Source organism: Protopterus annectens, chromosome 3.part1 (genome assembly GCF_019279795.1).
Source record: "Protopterus annectens isolate FY-2018-M chromosome 3.part1, PAN1.0, whole genome shotgun sequence".
Lineage (NCBI taxonomy): Eukaryota > Metazoa > Chordata > Ceratodontiformes > Protopteridae > Protopterus > Protopterus annectens.
Genome location: NC_056732.1, coordinates 499,820,258 through 499,838,665, shown reverse-complemented (window position 1 = coordinate 499,838,665; position 18,408 = coordinate 499,820,258). Strand labels below are relative to the sequence as shown.

Here is an 18,408-nt window from a genome sequence, read left to right as displayed (position 1 = left end):
TGGGTTGGATTGCACAGCTGAGCTTATAAAGGCCCTGGCTGTCATTAACCTTGTATACATACCTTTGAGTTATTTTTGTTTATCGAGTTAACTTTTGAGTTATTTTCAGAACTAACTTCAAAGGACTGCTGTTTCTGTGAATAGGTTTTATCACAGCAATTCGGGTGCATTCTAAGTTAGGTTATCTAGTCATTTTTCGTGGGGGGGGCAAGTGTTTTTTTTTTGAGGACATTTTTTTTTTTTTGAGGACAGCAAGATGTTTGTATTTGAGGGTTAATTTCGTTATAGTTTCATAGTATAGTACTAGGCTATCTGCCCTGGGGCATTTGTAAGCCTAGCCATAGTGATGTGGCTTTTGCCACCCCATGAAATGGTACAAAAATGTACAGAATAAATCTAGAATACTGTGCCTCTGTCTAGTAGTGACACAATAAAGGTCCCCTTATATAATAGAATTAGTTTACTGTGCCCCTGTCTAGCAGTGACCCAGATGTGACCCCTGGGGTAAATTTTCGATCTCCCATCCACTCATCAAGATTTCTCTTGAAGAGAGTTAGTGAGGGGCTCTGCCTAATACGAAGTGGGATCCTATTCCAAAGCATGGGAAGCCTTTGGGTTATGAATCTATCCCTCCAGCATGTCCTATTCATACTTGTGCCGAGGTTTAAGTCTTTAGCTCTCGTGGTCCTGATGGATTTGGATTTTTTTGAGGTGGAGCATGTCCATCAAATCCTGATTGGACATGGCCTTGTACGTCAGGCAGAGATCACCCCTGAGCAGGCGGTATGTCACTGAATAGAGCTGAAGTTTCTTTAGTCTGGCGGAATAAGACATATGTTGGAGACCCTTGATCCTTTTGGTGAGGTACTTCTGTGGTCTCTCCAGCTGTTGCAAGTGCCGGGTGAGGTACATACCAAATGGGGCACTGTAATCAATCATGGGTCTGATGAGGGAGGAATATAAGGGTACAATGACATCCTTGGATCTGGATGTGAATCCCTTCATGATGAGGTGTGCAAGGTAGAATGTTTTTCTAACCACTGTGGCAACGTGGGTGTCAAATGAGAGGTCGCTGTCTACTTGGGTCCCTAGGTCTCTGATTACTTTTTCCATACTCAGTGGGTTGCTGTCTATGTGATAATTTGTGGGTACTTTGTTTTTTCCAAAAGGGATGACTATACATTTTTTGGCATTTAATTTAAGGCCGTGACTACGGCACCAGTTGTCCGTTTCAGTGAGGCCTTTTTGTAGGATGTGTATGTCAGCTAGTGTATCGACTATGGCGCCTAGTTTGCAGTCATCTGCGAACTTTGTCAGCCACAGCCCTCCCACGTTTGCTTTAACATCTGAGAAATAAATGCCGAACAAGAGGGGTCCCAGGACAGATCCCTGTGGGACACCACTTGTGACTGGCTTTGAGTCTGACATTGCTCCAGCGATTTTAACTTTATGGGTTCTGTCCTTTAGCCAGTTTGCAACCCATCTAGTGACATAGGGGTTTACTTTTAAGCTGTTTAGCTTATCTATGATGCCTGAGTGGGGTATTATGTTGAAGGCCTTAGCCAAGTCCAGGTATGCTGTATGGACTGCTTTGCCCTCATCAGTGGCTCTAGTGACTGTTTCGGAAAAGTCAACCAGGTTTAAAAGGCAGGATCTGCCCTTCACAAAGCCGAACTGGGTGGGGTCAAGTGTCTGTAGGTCCCCTATGTCTCTGTTTATGAGTTCCATAATGATTCTTTCCATAGCTTTGCAGACCAGGCTAGTTGAGCTTATGGGGCGGTAGTTTCCAGGGTCTGTAGAGGCACCCCCCTTGTGGAGTGGGACCACTGTTGCTGTACGCCAGTGTACAGGTACATAACCCGAAGTAAGGCTAAGATTAAATAGCATTTTTATGTGTGGGTTTAGCTCCTCTTGGAGTTCTCATAACACACACCCCGGGATACCGTCAGGTCCCATTGATGCTGTGTTTTTTGCTTTGTTTAGGGCGGTTCTCACTTGGACATCTGAGATGACAGGGAGATTACATTCAGCTGGGATAAGTATTTCTTCTTTTGGGGGTGAAGGAGGCGAGAAGTTTGCACTGAACCTGTCAGCCAGAATGTTAGCAATATCTGTGGGTTCAGTGTATTTTTGTTGTTGTGAAGCAACTCAGAGCATATCAGAGGGTTTCCGTCCAGGTTTCTAACATAGCTGAAGAAGGCTTTGTGGTTATCTTTAGTGTCCTTAGCTATTTTTCTCTCAAAGTTTGCCTTGGATGTTTTTATGAGAGAACGTAGTTTTCTGCTAATGTTGATCAGAGACGTCTTCCCTTCATGGGATTTCGCTCTGACGTGCAGTAGCTTCCTTCTTTTGTTATACAATTTGTTTATGGCTGAGGTTCACCAGACAGGACACTTACATTTGGTGGAGAGGGACTTGGATTTGTTTGGGATTGCATGATCCATGCATTCCTGGATATGTCCATAGAAAGCATTTGTGAAGGATTCGGCATTGCGGGATGTGGTATCTACTGGCACAGTGGGCTTAAAGGATACCATCTCCTTCTTAAGAAGAGTAAAGTCTGCTTTTGAGAAGTTTTTCACTGTGGTCTTTTGTGCTGGGGGTGGAGGTGGGATATGTATATCCAGGGTGATTAGTTTGTGGTCAGATCTCACTAGTGAGGGGTATACGTCCGGTGTGGAGCATTTTGTCCCCATGTTTGTGATGATCAGGTTAAGTATATTTTCTCCCCTAGTGGGAGAGGTGACTAGTTGTTCCAGTGCATTTGAATTTATGAATTCCAGGAACCTTTGAGCTAGGGTATTAGGGCTAGAATAATGTACCCAGTATGATGGTATTTTGTGATACATTCATATCCTCCAATGTCTTCAGGAAGGCTGAGTGGGGTTCTTGAGATTGGGAGGGTGGTCTGTAACATGCTACCAGTTGTATAGCAGTTTTGCCTATGGTTAGTTGCACCTGTATGGTCTCTGTTGCTTCATGTGTTGCTACTAACCTGGAGGTGTGGGTGTCCTTTATGAATATGGACACTCCCCCTCCATTTGTGGTTCGGCCCGGGTTTTGGGGCCGAAAAGCATGATACGAGGTATAGCCTGGTAGCGCTGGGGTGCTCTCAGGAGCCTTGAACCACGTTTCAGTTACTGCACAGACGTCGATGTTCTCCATGCTGAGGAGTGCATCAAGTGCCTGCATCTTGAGATTTAGACTTCTGGCGTTGAGCAGCATTACCCTTAGTTTTTTTCCATTTTCGTTTTCTAAGGAGGTGGGTTTGTCTTTTGAGCCTTGCCTAAAAAAGGCATTATGGGGGTGGCAAGAGCCTTAGCCAATATCCGGAAGCCCAGTGGTGACAGGTGTAAGCCATCCCTTGCAAAGCAGCGTGGCTTGTCCAACATATCATCCCAGGCAGACAGATACTGGATCCCCTTAGAATGACACCAGTACTCGAGCCAATTGTTAAAGCTGATCATCTTGTCTTTGTATTGTGGTATCATTCTTGGTGAGGGCAAGATGCTGCTCAGGGTCAGGGTCATACCAGCCTGGGCTACATAATCGGAGAGCTCCTCTATGTCTCTTTTCATGTAGTCCAGGGAGGTACGTCTCAGGTCATTCACACCAGCATGGACAATGACGGAGTCATATTTGTACTTGCTTTGGAGTGACCTGAGTGCGTGTGTTATGTGGTGGATCCTAGCCCCCGATAGACAGCTCACAGTCACCTTCTCCTTGTTCAGCCTGGTCAGTGGGACATCAGTGTGTCTGACTATGGAGTCACCTATTACTAGTGTATCAGGCAAGGTGTTTGGCCTTAAGGGCTGCGATTGGTCGACACACTGATTTATTGAAGTATGTGCTGCATGTGTTTTGTTTTGAGGTGGTGGATTTTTGGATGTCTGCTTTGGGAGCCTCTGTTGTTTTGGCAAGTTTTTTATTAGAGCCTCCGAGTATGTCTTTTCTATGTGTTTTTATGTGTTTGGTTTGCAGTTGTGGTAGGTCTATGTGGGACTGGGATTGTTGTGTGTGTGGTTGCCATCTCCTCCTGTCTGGTCATGCCAGCCCTGAGTTGAGAGAGTTCAGCCTCCAGTTTGGCTATATAGTTGCATCTCTCACATGTAATTGTGTTTGTTGGGAGGAGAAGAGGGTTGTCTGTGTACATGAGACAATTGTAGCATTGTCTCAAGATGCCCATATTGACCAGCTGAACTGGAGACGACGCCAGTAATCTACCACTTGACATGCTAGAACAGTATAAGGGGGTGGTATACCTTTAAGGGAGGTGGGTATTCACAGGGGTGGTAAGTAGATGTAGTGCTTTACTTAGTACGAGAGTGCTTACTTAGTAGAGAAGTATTGAGAACAAGTGCTAGGCTTATAATACAGTGAGTAGTCTGGTTATACTAAGAGTAGAGCTTCCTTAAGGGAAAATTTGAAGAACAGACTTGGCGGAGCCAGAAAAAGTTTAACCTTGTTTAACCGGCGCTGCGCAATGCACACGACCGCGCAAAGCCGTGCAAACGCAGATTTTAAGCAGTGAACTGCAAAGGAGCTAGGAATGGTCCCAAACAACCAATTACTACAGCTTCTTGTGCTGAGGTCACTTCCCCCAAGGACAGGTAGGCTGCTCAAGGCTCCCCACTCCCACTGGTGAGCAAAGAAACTTCCTTCTATCCAAGTAAGGTAATGGACAACACAGGAACTACACCACAGCCCAGAATACAGCATTGCCTGTAAACTGGTCTAAACTAGTCGAGGAAGGCGGGAAAACAAGGATTATTTTTTTGTTTTTTTGGTAGAAACACACAGAAAATGCAGAGACAGTGATAAATTAGTTACACAGGTTAGCACACTTTAGTGGGCAGCCTCCACAATTAAATTAAACAAACAAACAAGCAAACTTTCGATCAAATTCGACTAAATGTAACTTTTAAGTGCAGATTTTAAAATAATGCAGCAATCAGTTAAAAACAGTTCAGGCTAGTTCAAAGTAAGCTACAGAAGCTATTTCCAGTGAAAAAAAGCAAAGATACTTAAATCCAGAAGGTAGTCGCTTTTTCGAGTTCCTTGCTGCTAGGACCACTCTGTAAACCCACGTGGAGCTTGTCTGAGCAGTATAGCCAGAAAAAATGCCCAGAGGCGGATTTTAAGCAGTGAACTACAAAAGAGCTAGGAATGGTCCCAAACAACCAATTACTACAGCTTCTTGTGCTGAGGTCACTTCCCCCAAGGACAGGTAGGCTGCTCAAGGCTCCCCACTCCCACTGGTGAGCAAAGAAACTTCCTTTTGGACTTAGAACTCATGATGGAAGGGTTAGTTAAACGCTAGTTTTGGAAGAATTATTTTTTTTGCATTACATTGAGGTGGGTTCTGAAATTAGGCTGAGTGTGGATTTTCACTTCTGGAAGGAGTATGCATTCAGATCTGGACGTGGGCAGTGTTGAGGATCACAGCTGCAGCTTTGGAGAGTCAGGGAAGCCAGTTAGGAGCTTTCAGCATTATTGCTGAAGAAAGATATCTTATTTGCCAGGGCCCTTTGCGGAACACACATCAACTGTATAAACCTAATGGGCCCCTTCACTCCTCACACAAACAGCCAGTAAAACAGCTTGTGGTGTCTTACATTAGACTACCTCAAACACCTGGAATTCAATCCCTACTATACTCAAGACCTATTCACAAAATACCTACCTTTACATCAGAGCGAAAACAATTCCTGCAGCAACACTGGACTTCCCCTGCTCCTTCACAGGCAGAGGACTCTCTAGATATCTCCATTAATAACAAAAGTCTAGATTCACTATTTACAGTCCAGTGTGACATTTAACAACAGAATATCACTGTTCTAAACAAATCTGTAACACTTTGCAGAAATTATTTTCAAGGCACTACAAATGTTGATACGCAATTGAAGTACTACACTGTGTTTACTCTATTTGCAATACTTTGCACACAGCAACAGGATCTTGTGCGACTACTCTGTAATGTATAAGGACTATATGTCTAACAGCTTTACATTTTGTACATAAAATTCTACATAATTAAACTTGTATATAATTAGTACATTTACTACATAAAGTTTAAATGTATATTGTATAAAGCTTACATGTAACCAGCTGTTCTAATACATGAATGTCCTTAATCTGTGTTTATAATAGACTTTGTTAATGAAGCTTTTCTCCTCAAGCCTCTGCTGAAGGCAGGTTTCAATGCCCAGTTAGACTTTCCTGGTAAGCAAATAAAATAATAATGCACAATATATTTCATGGTCTACAGTCTTTTAACTCATTCACGTAGCACTTTGTTTATGGCAGCTTTTTGTATCTGCATGCTTAGGGTCAGGTTTGTTTTTTTTTGGCTCAGGCACTCTCTCTCCTTATAATGGGAAAGATATGCATTTTCACGTTTTGTAATACTGAAATGTTCAATGTTTTTTTTAATGGGTTTTCTCTTTCAGGCAAGTGTATGTAGATAATTTTCTTTCCTTTCAAATGAGAGATTTCTTTCCTTCACTTTTCCAGTGAGCATGTGATTTTTGTGTTTGGGTGGGCTAGTTATGCAGTTCTTACTGTTTGGGGGTGAACTTGTATTCCAAATGTCCCACCACCAACCTGACCCTGTGGTGCAAACGAATGGAACTCTGTAACCAGAGTTCAGCTAGCAGCCCCAATGCTGAAGGACCCAAGCAAGCAGGGATATGTATGAAGGGAACTGGCCCACTATTCTCTCCCGAAATGAAGGTGTAGTTGTTTGGGGAGCATAAAAGGGATGTGCAATTTCACTACTAGAGACAGGAAAACCACTCCTCATGATTCAGCAAAGGGGTGTGGCTGCTCAATGGCAAGGCCTCTTGTGGAAGTGAGGGACAACTAGCACTGTCAGCCATTGCACATCTCTCTTCCACTGCTTAATCAAGTACATGCAGGGAGTTGAGGCCATAAAATAAAAACCTCAAACCACCCAAGTGCCATGAAGAGGCAAACAAAAAGACAACTGGCTAAGAGGTTGATGACTGGCAGAGAGGTGGCTGATAATCAGTAGGCAGTGGAGGTAAAAACAAAGGCAAAAAAATAAATAAATGCCTGACACCACTTTGTGCAACTTTCTGAGGAAATTGGGAGAGTTTGATTTAGATTTATTATTTTTACTGCTTAAATACTTTTCCTGTGCATTTTTGTTGTACTTTTACATTCTACAGTACTTATACACACAAGAATTTTTTTTTTTTATTCACCCCCCCCCCCCGGAGGTGATGGTCACAGTCAGCATGTGTATCAGGGGTCATACTTCTAATAATTTATAATTCTACTGTCTTTATGACTTTACTTTATATAGTAGAACCAGACTCAGTTAGTAATAAGGACCAGATGATGTGGGTAGAGTGGTGACAAATAGCCAACAACATAGTAAGAGTTGTGATAAAATATCTTGTGGTCTAGCTTAGACATGCATTTTATCCTACCAGTTTATCAGTGTCCACTACTGTAATAAATACATATAAAAGTAGAGAAAATTTCTACCAAACATTCAAAGCATGACACTGTTGTGATAAATACATAAACACAGAAAATTTCTACCAGTCAAAATTTAAAAGCTTCAGGTATCCATGGAGAAGTCAGAGAATAAAGTTTCATCTCTAGCGGCACAAAAAACTTCGTAGGAATTTAGCCACTTCCCTTAGCTGTCAGAGGGCACATGTAACCCAGCTACAAGGCTTTAAGAGCCTACACAACCATTCCTAAAAACTGTAAGCCAGACAGTACCACCAGCTACTGGCATACCCAGGTGTCGCAGACCAGCAAGATTGGAATGGATGAAGGGCTACTGCCCAAAAGCATTAAGAGAGTAAAAACACAACCGTGTCACTGTTGGCTACCTCTATGTATATTTTTTTAGAAAAAGATCACATACATGCTGTCAATACAGGGGAACAAATAAATGCAAGAAAGTGTACAGAAGGCATGTCATGCGATTCCAACAAAGTACAATAAAATTAAAAGGTGCTTCACAACAGCAAAGGTGGAACAAGGGATATACAATGTCTTCTACTCTCAAGGAAAGGACTGATAAAAGTGAAACAAATACACCAAGATTAAGTTAAGAAAGTAAAAGAATGTGCAGCAATCCAGCCCCAAAATATTAAAAAAGTCCAAGGTGGTGGGGGGGGGGGGGGAGATAGGCACAAATTTCTGTTAAGTATTTATGAAGCATGAATGGAGACATACAAAATAAACTTAATTGTTACAGGATAGGATTTTGGTGGAAGGATTTTTTAAAAAAAAAAGTTTTTTTAAGTGACTAAAATTTGAAAATGGACAAACTTCACAGCAGTATTCTGAAAGTTCTGCATGTTGAACTACGCATGTTTTTGGTAACTCGCAGTAAAGAAACACTGAAGAACACAGCTGTATCAAATGAAGAGAAGAAGCAGACATTTCACTATACAATAGTGTGAGAAAGATACAAGAATAAAACAAACTAACTAGATTAACCTCAATGTGCTGGAAAACTTTGTAAACTTACTTGTAGATTTTACACATACTCCATTTTTATTGTACAATAGATAGGAAGTGCCAAGTTAATACACTTTTTGACAACCATCAAAGTAAGAGACAACAGATGGCTTAGGGAAATCAATATTTTAATTACCTCACTCAAAGTTTATTAGTTTTGGAGTGGGTCTTGCAAAAAAGTGTCTTTGGTAAAACAACTGCTGAACAAGACAAACATATCAAAGGAAAATTAAATAAAACAGAGATAAAGGCAGAGTTACAAACAGCATACTGCATGGCTCTTCTCTGCATGTACTACATTTTAATGTCTACGACTGTAGAGGAGCGAATAATGATAAGAACACCTAAAACAGATAAAATAAAGAAATGCTGATAATAAGAATCTTAAGAAGGTTAAAGGAAAAGTCAAATGCACAGTATTGCAGTTTCACTGCAGATAACTGCAAGAAACTGCATCCAACAAGAACACAGACTACATATTAAGGTACAGAAGTATTAATCCACTGACAGCAGCAGCAAAAAAACTGAAAAGGGACCTAGAAATAGGATATAAATGAGGCAGTTATAGTGAAAAAAAAACAGTAAGAAAATATAAAAATACAAGCAAAAGAAAAGCAAGCACCAGTAGTAAAACTGAAAGTTGTACTTTCTCTGTAAAAACAGCTGTCAGAGCCACACCTGGATTACTGTGTACATAACTGAAGATTCCACTTTTGCAAAGACACTGATGAGCACAAGCTTTTAAAAAATGGTAAAGAAAAAGCACATGAAAACGTATGAAAAAAATAAATGAAAGTAATATACACATACATACTATCACAGAAGAGGGTGGAGGTCTGGAAACAGAAAAATAAAACACTCAAGACCTTTCTTAGAAAACAGTTAAGATCAAGAAGAATGAAGGAAGAATTCTGAAATTCAGAGGACAATTACAGATGGCAGGTCAAGCTGGTAGGAATGTCAAGAAAATGTATCCCCCCATTTTGCACACAAGTGTAATGCAGATACAAGATTCATCAGGGTGAGTTGCTCCTACTGCCCGTGAAAAATATATATATATATATACATTTTTCAAACTTGTTTTGTTGAACCAATTGCTAGATTGCAAGAACACTAAACTTAACCCTTAAACCCTAACTACAATGCAATTTTAAAATGGCTAAACTCATGGCTCTAGTACTTTCACAGAACAGCCTCCCATCCGGTAGGAATATCCATGGTCTGAACAGCCTGAGGAGGTTGTGGAATAAAAAAAGCAAGCTCAAAATGTAGAAAAACAGCTATAGCAGTCAGCAGCCTATATACTCAGAGGAAGCACTGACACTATTCATCAAGTAGTAAAATGGGCAGACTGCAAGGGCTCCGTGGTCATTTTTTTCTTTTTTGATATTCATCAAGTAGTAAAATGGACAGACTGCAAGGGCCATGTGGTCATTTTTTTTTTCTTTTTTGATAACTTCTAACTCCCACTAATAAAGGACAGATGCACAATAGCCTAAAACAAAAAATATGTATACAAGTAGTAACCTGAAGAGTTTGCAACTGGTACCAAATTCTGAAGACAAAGGAAGTGTAATAAATACTCCAGATCTATAACTAAATTTCCATGTTTGTGTTATAATTAGCCTACAGACCTCTCACTGTGAGTTTTCTCAATGGTTTATTAAATAGACAGCACGCGTGACTCAGTACTTGTGGTCACATAATCATGCCTCTCAAGTGTACCTCATTATCAGGAACGTTGCTCATATTGAACCTGAAAAAGTGCATGTTCCTCATAGTTCCATAGTGAAAGGGTCTGTCATACCTGTCAGTAAGGGTTCCTTATTTTACTCAACTGTTCCACATTATGACAGGGAGTGTTCCACATTTCAGAGTTGGAAGGTTGAGAGCAATGGCCATGTTAACATATAAATTTCATCTTCTCCAACTCAAAACATAGCCAGCTCTCCAGATCAGTGACTTAATTTACTGAGTTAAGCTGGCTACAGAAATAATGAAAAGCTAGACTGTAGAATGTTACTCTTTTGTCCCACAGTACAATAAACTTTATTAATGTGTTACAGTAAGATGAGAAAGTAAACACAGATAAGCATTCTAAAATAGTCAAACTATTTTAGACTGCATCCTTCTGATTTCCAGTCTCAACTATCAACTATTTTTTTTTTAAAGCAAATAACTATCGAGGAACATAAGTGTCAATGACAGAGGGCCCGCTTAAAGCTGATACACTGTTAGCTTTTTGACTTTCCACGTCGTTATTATTCATTTTTTTTCTGTAAAACACATCTTCAGACAAAGCACCTTAACAAACTTCTCAATATCACCAAATAAGCGAAGAATCCCCAACTCTGCAAGGGATAAAGTTCAACAAGATCTTAAGGACACCCGATTAATTTCTAGTCATTTAGTAGCTGGGCAGGTTGATTATTAGAGGAAGCAATGAAAATACCTCAGTTCTTCATAGTTTATGAAAACCTCTGTGAAGAATTGTGGGATTCCGCTTCTAACATACTACAGATGTCTCCCTCTTCGGTGCGACCAGCAAACCGCACCATCTTCCTTTGCCTAAAGTTACGCTTTACTGCCGTACCAACTAGTTTCCTGATTGGATAAGTCGTTTGCGTCATCAATAGTAGCCTTAGTATTGAGTATTTCCGTCTTGTAAACCGTTATGATAGGCAAAGTTAATGTTTTTATTTATGTGTATATATATATATATATATATATATATATATATATATATATATATATATATATATATATATAAAAGAGAGATGTACTTAAAAAATGAAACAAAATATGTATGTTGTTTCGGTTAATTGTACTGTTTCTCATATTCGGTTATTGCCATCATTATGTGAAAAATGTTAATTTTCAGAAGTTCTGGTTTGAGGGTCTCAAGAAATATTTATGTTTTGTATAATGCACATGTTTTATAAAGTTAGACGATCGACTTCGGTGTGTGTTATACTTTTATTAGATCAGCCCTCAATAAATGAATGAACAGTGTTGAAGCAGGAAGAAAGTTTTGAAACTGTGGCCAAGAGATGCGGGAGCTCTCCACTGACGTTGAGCAGTTATAAGAGAAGACCCGATGTGAAGATTTATTGTTGGTTGCTTAAGTATATGATTTTTACAGGAGTTGCCATTAATATTATCTGTACAGGCCAACATAACCAGAAAACATTCATGTGTGCTTTCGAGTCGGTTGCTCATAAGCCTCACCTTACGGCAATATAACAGGAAATCTATGCATGTTGCTTTTATATGTTATAAACCATAGGGACATTAACCATCTAATTAAAATGTGGCATGTTTTCTTGTTAGTGTCTCTTGCCATTGCAATATCAATGTACATGTGATTAACAAATTGGTATGCAAGAGTTCATTAATGTGTATCATACTGTAATATCTTGTCAGCGTTGTGCAGAACTATATGCTGATGAAGCTAGAAGCATTTAGTCCTGTCTGCTTTTAGTATAGCTTTGAATACATGATGTTACATCGTGTCAGAAATAGTCACACATAAATCATTTGTTCTTTCACTGAAGAAGCGTATTAATTGCAGCTACCAGTAAGCAGCTGTATTTAAATGGTAATTTGTCTGAGAACTGAAGATAGGGGATGTAGAAACTTGAATTATTTCTGCTTGTTGTGACACCAATATTGTGTCCCCAAAAGGTACTGTGGGCTATGTTTCTGAGACAGAGAAAGAAGTATTGAAAGTTTTTAGTATGCTTGACTTTTGAGAGACTGAGAATATTGATTTCATGAGATGGAAGTTTCACTGTTACTGGCAGCTGAGAGCAAAAACAAATGCAATGTCTGCCATTTGTTTTTCACCAGGGTACAGACAGAATCCTATTGATTCTATAGATGCCAACATTATCAAATTAAATTCACAGGCCAATGGCTAACACTTGGTTGAATGGCGTAATTCTTAGTATGAGAAAGAACTGTATATGGTATCAGAAAAAGAGCAATTGAAGGGAATGTGGACTCTTACTTAACTTTAAATAAAGTGATTGCAGGGTGTGTGAAATTAATTTATTTGTTAAGAGTTCACTGCAGCAAATGGGAGTGTGTTGAATTAGCTACAATACATACTTAAAATGAGTAAAAGCAGAATAAAAGTTAATCATGAACGGATTGGGGAGAAGGAAGAACGATGTCATTAATGAATTTAATATGAAGTGCAGCTATAAACTGGATAAAAAGAAACAGCCAGTGATTAATCACACAAAGAAGATGTGGGAAAAATCAGTTCAAAAAGTATGGGAAATGAAATTGTGATAACTAGCACCACTTTCCAGTTGTGTGTGAAGATTGGGATGGCACTGGAGGGGAGTTGAATCACACCATTGCCAACAAGTTATAACCTGGGTGTGTCAGGAACAGGAACTGTGGTCCTTGGATCTGCTTCATTGCCAGAAATAGGTCTGCTGGTCACCAGAGTGATGGTATCTCAAATCACACCACTGGTACACAACATGTAAAAAAATAAATAAACGAGGAAAGTGCATATACTTCTGAATCAATAAACAATTCAACAAATGCAACCTGCCCCCACAAGCATAAAGAGAATATGCACTGTTGCCCTGGGTATTGATTTTCCAACATCTATACCCAGTCAAAAAATACATGCTAATCACTTACCGAGCTGGGATTTTTGGGCTAGCACCACAAGTTACATTTTCACCACTCTCTCTGTTTCTGAGCCACACTGTCTTCCAGTGCCCATTATCCATGGTGGCTCCCTTTCAAACAGGTTATTCAAGTGAGCTGGCCACAGCAGAGGTGACTATCATAACTTGCCAGTCTACACTGCTAAATAATACTATATTCTGATAATAATTAATAATGCATAAATCCAAACTACAATATCTTAAAAATGAATAAATGAAAGTTTACTTAGAAAATGAAGCAATGCTGGAACAGATTAAATATTCCAAGCTCAAGGCAATGCACACAAAATATAACACTTGTACAGAGAGAGATATTTAAAGAAATCTACACTATACAAATAAATCTAATTAGCTCTAGTTTAAATAGTACAGAACCCTCACTGTTTTAAGTTCATAAAAGTGTTCAAGGCAGAATTACAGACAGCAGAACTTTGCAGATATGGTCACCAGCAAGAACCCACAAGTAAGATTAGCCAGTTTTGCCTTTAACTCTAAATACATACATTTCAGGTCACCATTTCTACTTACACAGACAATTGTGTGTGTGTGGGGGGGATATCAACTTATTTTTCCCACACAATAGAAGAAAGACTAAGTAAAGAGTAAATAGTTTTTCCTCACATTCAGACCCTCCTGCACTGGAAAAGTTACTCATTTGAGTAATAATGGCTGTTTTCTTTGAAGAGTCTTGTTAATTTTCTATGGCCACTTTTCTTCCTGACTCTCAAACCCTTGTGTGTCTTAATTATATAAGTGCAATTAAGACCTTCATGAGCAACTGGAGAAAGTTATACTTTATATTTCGCTAATAAATTTTATAATTTTTTCCTTTCGTTTTTTTCATTCACATACGCATATTCATGACATAGAAAGCTCATGTACCACAGATTAATTAGATATAGCTTACAAAGGTGCCAACAGTCTAAAGTAATAAAGAAAATTAATACATCACATTTGAAGTAATTTTTCTACCTTGGTACCACAGTTCTCCCCCACAATAACCTCCATCAATTCTTCTTGAGGCATTTCTCAAAAAAAAGAGCCCAAGTCAGTGGTGCACTCTTCTGGTGTACTACCTTCTTGCCTTTCTGGACAGATTGCTTGCACTGGCATTAGCAGTATCACGCCTATGCTGGATTATCATGTTATAGGACTGCAAGGCTCAAGTCTACCTAAGAAGAGTTTCATTCTGCCCTCTTGCTCTATGTAATCAGACTAAAAGGTTGTGGTCTTTAACTACTGTGAGCTTTCTGGCATACAGATAGGGCTGCAGCTTTCACAGATCCCTCATACTCTTCTACTGTTGTGTAAGATTCTTCCATATGTTAAAGTCTATGTCTCCAATACACATAGGGTGTTCATCTCCTTCTAAGGAAACTGCCTAAGTACAGTCATTCAAGTCATGGTTTGAAGCATCTTTGTGTACAATAAAGTCTTGACTATGATCAGAATTGGTTAGATCCAAAGGTCCACTCAAAGTCTTCTTCAGTGTTTGAAATGTCTGCTTACAGGCTGAAGACTAGACACCTTTATCTGATTTTCTTTTCCTAATAAGGTCCTTGTCCTTGAGAGAAGTTTCCATTATACTATAATAAGGAACAAACTTTCAGTGGTACTCCTGTGTCCTAAGAATAGCTGCACCTGTTTTTTGGTAATAAGGGTGGGCCATGGCTAAATAGCTTTGAACATGGCTAGTTCTCGCCTTATCTTACCACCACACACTCTATTGACCCAGATAAGCTATCACTGCAATACCCACCTGACATGTCTTAGCCTTGATCATTGGATTTGCCCTTTGCAGTTGGGTCTATATTAGAACATTCATAGTTTCAAAACTTCGAATGCTTTAATATCGACCCCTTTTCAGCGAAAGCTGAAAATATCAAAGCAACAGAAAACCAAATTTTTTCCTAGGGAAAGAATTTGGATGTCCGTTTCTGTTGCTTCGGTATTTTCAGCACTGTGGTGGAAAGTACCGGGTTAGGTTCAGGTAAGTGTGCGATTGAGTGCGGGTTAGATTAGTTAGGGTGCGGGTTAGATATGTGTGCGATTGTGTGAACGTGAGGGTTAGGGCGCGGGTTAGGTAAGTGCGATTGTGTGGACGTGAGGGTTAGGGCGCGGGTGAGGTGAGTGTGCGATAGTGACGGACCTTAGGATTAGGGTTTGGGTTAAGGTAAGTGGATAGTTAGTGGTGTGTGTATAGTGTAGTGTAGGGTTTGGTGTAAGATTTTAGGTGTATGTGTGTGGATTGCTGTTTGGTGTGCTTGTGTTGTGTGTATGTGTTTTGGAACAGCAAATTTTTTCCCTAGGAAAAAATTTGCTGTTCTGTATGTTCGATGTTTTCAGCTTTCACTGAATAGGGGTCGATATCAGAACATTCAAGGTTTTGAGACTTCGATGTTCTAATATAGACCCTTTGCAGTCTGCTCAACACCTCCATGACATGCTGACAATGTTCTGCCTATGACTGTCTGTAAATGGCAGTGTAATCCAGGTAAGCAAGGACAGAATCTCTGCTACTGATAGGATGAGTTCTGCCATTGAAAGTTGTTGGGCAGTCTTCATTCCAAATGGTATCTTCATAAACTTGCATATACCAGATGTGACTACAAATGATGACCTGTCCTTTGCTCTGGGTGTCACCTGTCAATAACCATTGGTTATGTCAGAAATGGCTGTATACTTAACCCCACCTGTCTGCTTTAAAGCTTAATCTGTTCTGAATATGGGATAAACATCTGCGACTGTATGACTGCTCAGTTTTCTGTAGTCCACACAAAACCCTGGTGCTGCCATCTTCCTTTAGCACCAGCAACACTTGTGAAGCCAGGGATTGTTGAACTCTCATTTCCAGCTTGTACTACAGTTCATCTGTTATGGTTTGCCTAAGAAGTTTGATGAGCTGCAGGAGTCATGTGTTGATATGGTGTTCCTTCATATATGTACACCCTGGCTTACCAGTAAATATATCCCCAAATGCCTCTAATACTGCTCACATTTCCTGAACCTGGGTAGGATATGATGTTCAGAGAGAGCTACAGCATCCACACTGAGATGTAAGACCAAATCTCACCAAGGAGATCTACCACCATATCTTCCTCCTCTGGGTCCTCCTTCAAACCCAATTCAGATATTAAGTACCAGGGCCTTTCTGTCATGACACAAAGTTATCATGTTAGCATGATAGAGTTTGTACTTCTTCCTCTTGCCTGGTAAATCTGCCATATAGTAAACATCACCCACCTTTTTCATAATAATAAAATGGCCTTCCCAGGCTACCTGCATCTTTCTGTGTGAGAGATAAGTACCATGATCTACTCTCCAACAAAATACTCTCTGGCTGCAATGTCATACCAGACCTTTTGCTTTCATTGTGCCTGTGTGAGGTGCTCATGGTCCATATGCATGAGCTCCTTAAGCATAGTGCTGAGGTTCTGGAAACCACACTCTCCTTCCATTTAATACAAATTAAAATCAAAGGAGTCTCCCTCACCCTGTGATCATGCACCTCAGAAGGTGAAAAACCTGTGAATTCCTAGGGCACCTTCCTGAGTGTAAAGACAAGATGGCGGCAGGTATGTGTGGCACTCTCTTGAACTTGTCTGCAAGTGCCCTCAATTTGTTTTTTATTGCAGAGTTTAAACTTTCCACCAGTCAGTTTGTCTGTGAATGGCAGAGGGTAGTCTTTAAATACTTTGCTCAACAGTACTTCAACTAACAGGTCAGAAGGTCTGACATAAAGTTTAGCACCTCTGTTTCTCACTAATTTTCTAGGAAAACCTACCTAGCTTAAAATTTCTAGCAAAGCTTTTGCCTTCTTTTCTGCATCAATGGAAGACAGAACCACCACTCTTGGATATTTAATAGCATAATTCTCTACTGCAAGGACATATTTCTTACCTGTGGTACTTGGAATACTCAGTCAAAGGTCCTACAATATCCATAACTACCCTATAAACAGTTCCTCAGTGAAAAGCAAAGACACCAAAGTACCATTTGCTTTGTCTCCAGCCTTGCCAAGATTCTGGCACTTTTCACAGGTACTATAGTACCCTGTTACATCCTTTACAATCCCTCACTATTAAAAATTCTATATGGTCTGTTTTTTAGTATGCCTTACAGTTTATTTTATTATTTATTTTATTTACATTTGTTGACCGGGAGTGTCCGACTGGACGTAGGTCCATTTTCAGCGGAGGCCCGGGAAGAAAAGCTCCACAGCTAAAATAAACAGACAGTAGTTACATTGGATTACATAGAGATTAACAATGTAACATAGGAATTACTTACAACATATTTACAGATGAAGAACATAGTACATCAGTAGACAACTAGAATCTTTATCTGTGAAGTACATAACAGACATTAACAAATGTTACAATAAGAAGTTCCTGCTGCATAATAAGTACTAGGCTTATGAGCATCTGAGCTTGTTATAATCAGGTATAATAAGGTAGTTAGTGGAGTGGAAAGAAAGGTAGTGGTTGGATGGGGTGGGGGATTTTAGAGTGGGAGTTGCAAGGTAATTGTGGGTGGGAGGGAGTTCCATAATTTGGCTATGGTGCAAGAGAATAGTGCTTCACCAGCAGAGCTATTGGCTTTAGTGATCTGCAAGTAATTTTTGTTGCTGGATCTTAGTGGTCTGGTGGTGCGATAGGGTTGGAGTAGATTCTGGAGGGATGGGACATTTAGTGGATGGTTTACTAGTTTGTGAGCGAGTGAGAGTTGATACCGTTGAAGGATTGAATTTTATTTATTTATTTATTTTACATTTGTTGACCGGGCTAGTCCAACTGGACACAATATCCGTTTTCAGTAGAGGCCCGGGGAGAAAAGCTCCAGTACAGGCAAATAAACAAAGATTTATCACGTTAGGCATAGTAAAAGTAAAAATACAAGGTAGGAAAAAAAAAATAAATGTTTCAATACAAAACAAATACTAAAAATAGGAGATAAACTTATACTACATACTACTATATTAGACTTATATAAAAAAAAGTAACAGTAACACAGGATGAAGTTATACAGACAGAACAAAGTTAACTGGTAGAAGCCCAGTTCTTAGATAATGACTCTCAAGGGCATTGTTTATGCCCATATGGTCTGCAAAAGGAATATTGCTGATTATGTCTGTAAGAGTCCTTTAACTTCTGTATTACTTTTTCTTTTTCTGTACAACAACAATGGACTCATTCTGTCCTTGAGTATCAGGAGC

The 18,408-nt window shown here is 39.7% G+C and overlaps 1 protein-coding gene across 1 annotated transcript in view; it reads right to left on the bottom strand.

Annotated features, from left to right (window-relative positions):
• PHF20L1 (PHD finger protein 20 like 1) overlaps positions 1 to 11,108 on the bottom strand; it is a 2,880,694-nt gene extending 2,869,586 nt beyond the window's left edge. Inside the window, exon 1 of the mRNA XM_044066227.1 lies at positions 10,958 to 11,108. The gene's annotated coding sequence lies outside the window, so the exon portion shown is untranslated. The remainder of the gene's footprint in view (positions 1 to 10,957) is intronic.
• Between the last annotated feature and the right edge of the window lie 7,300 nt (positions 11,109 to 18,408).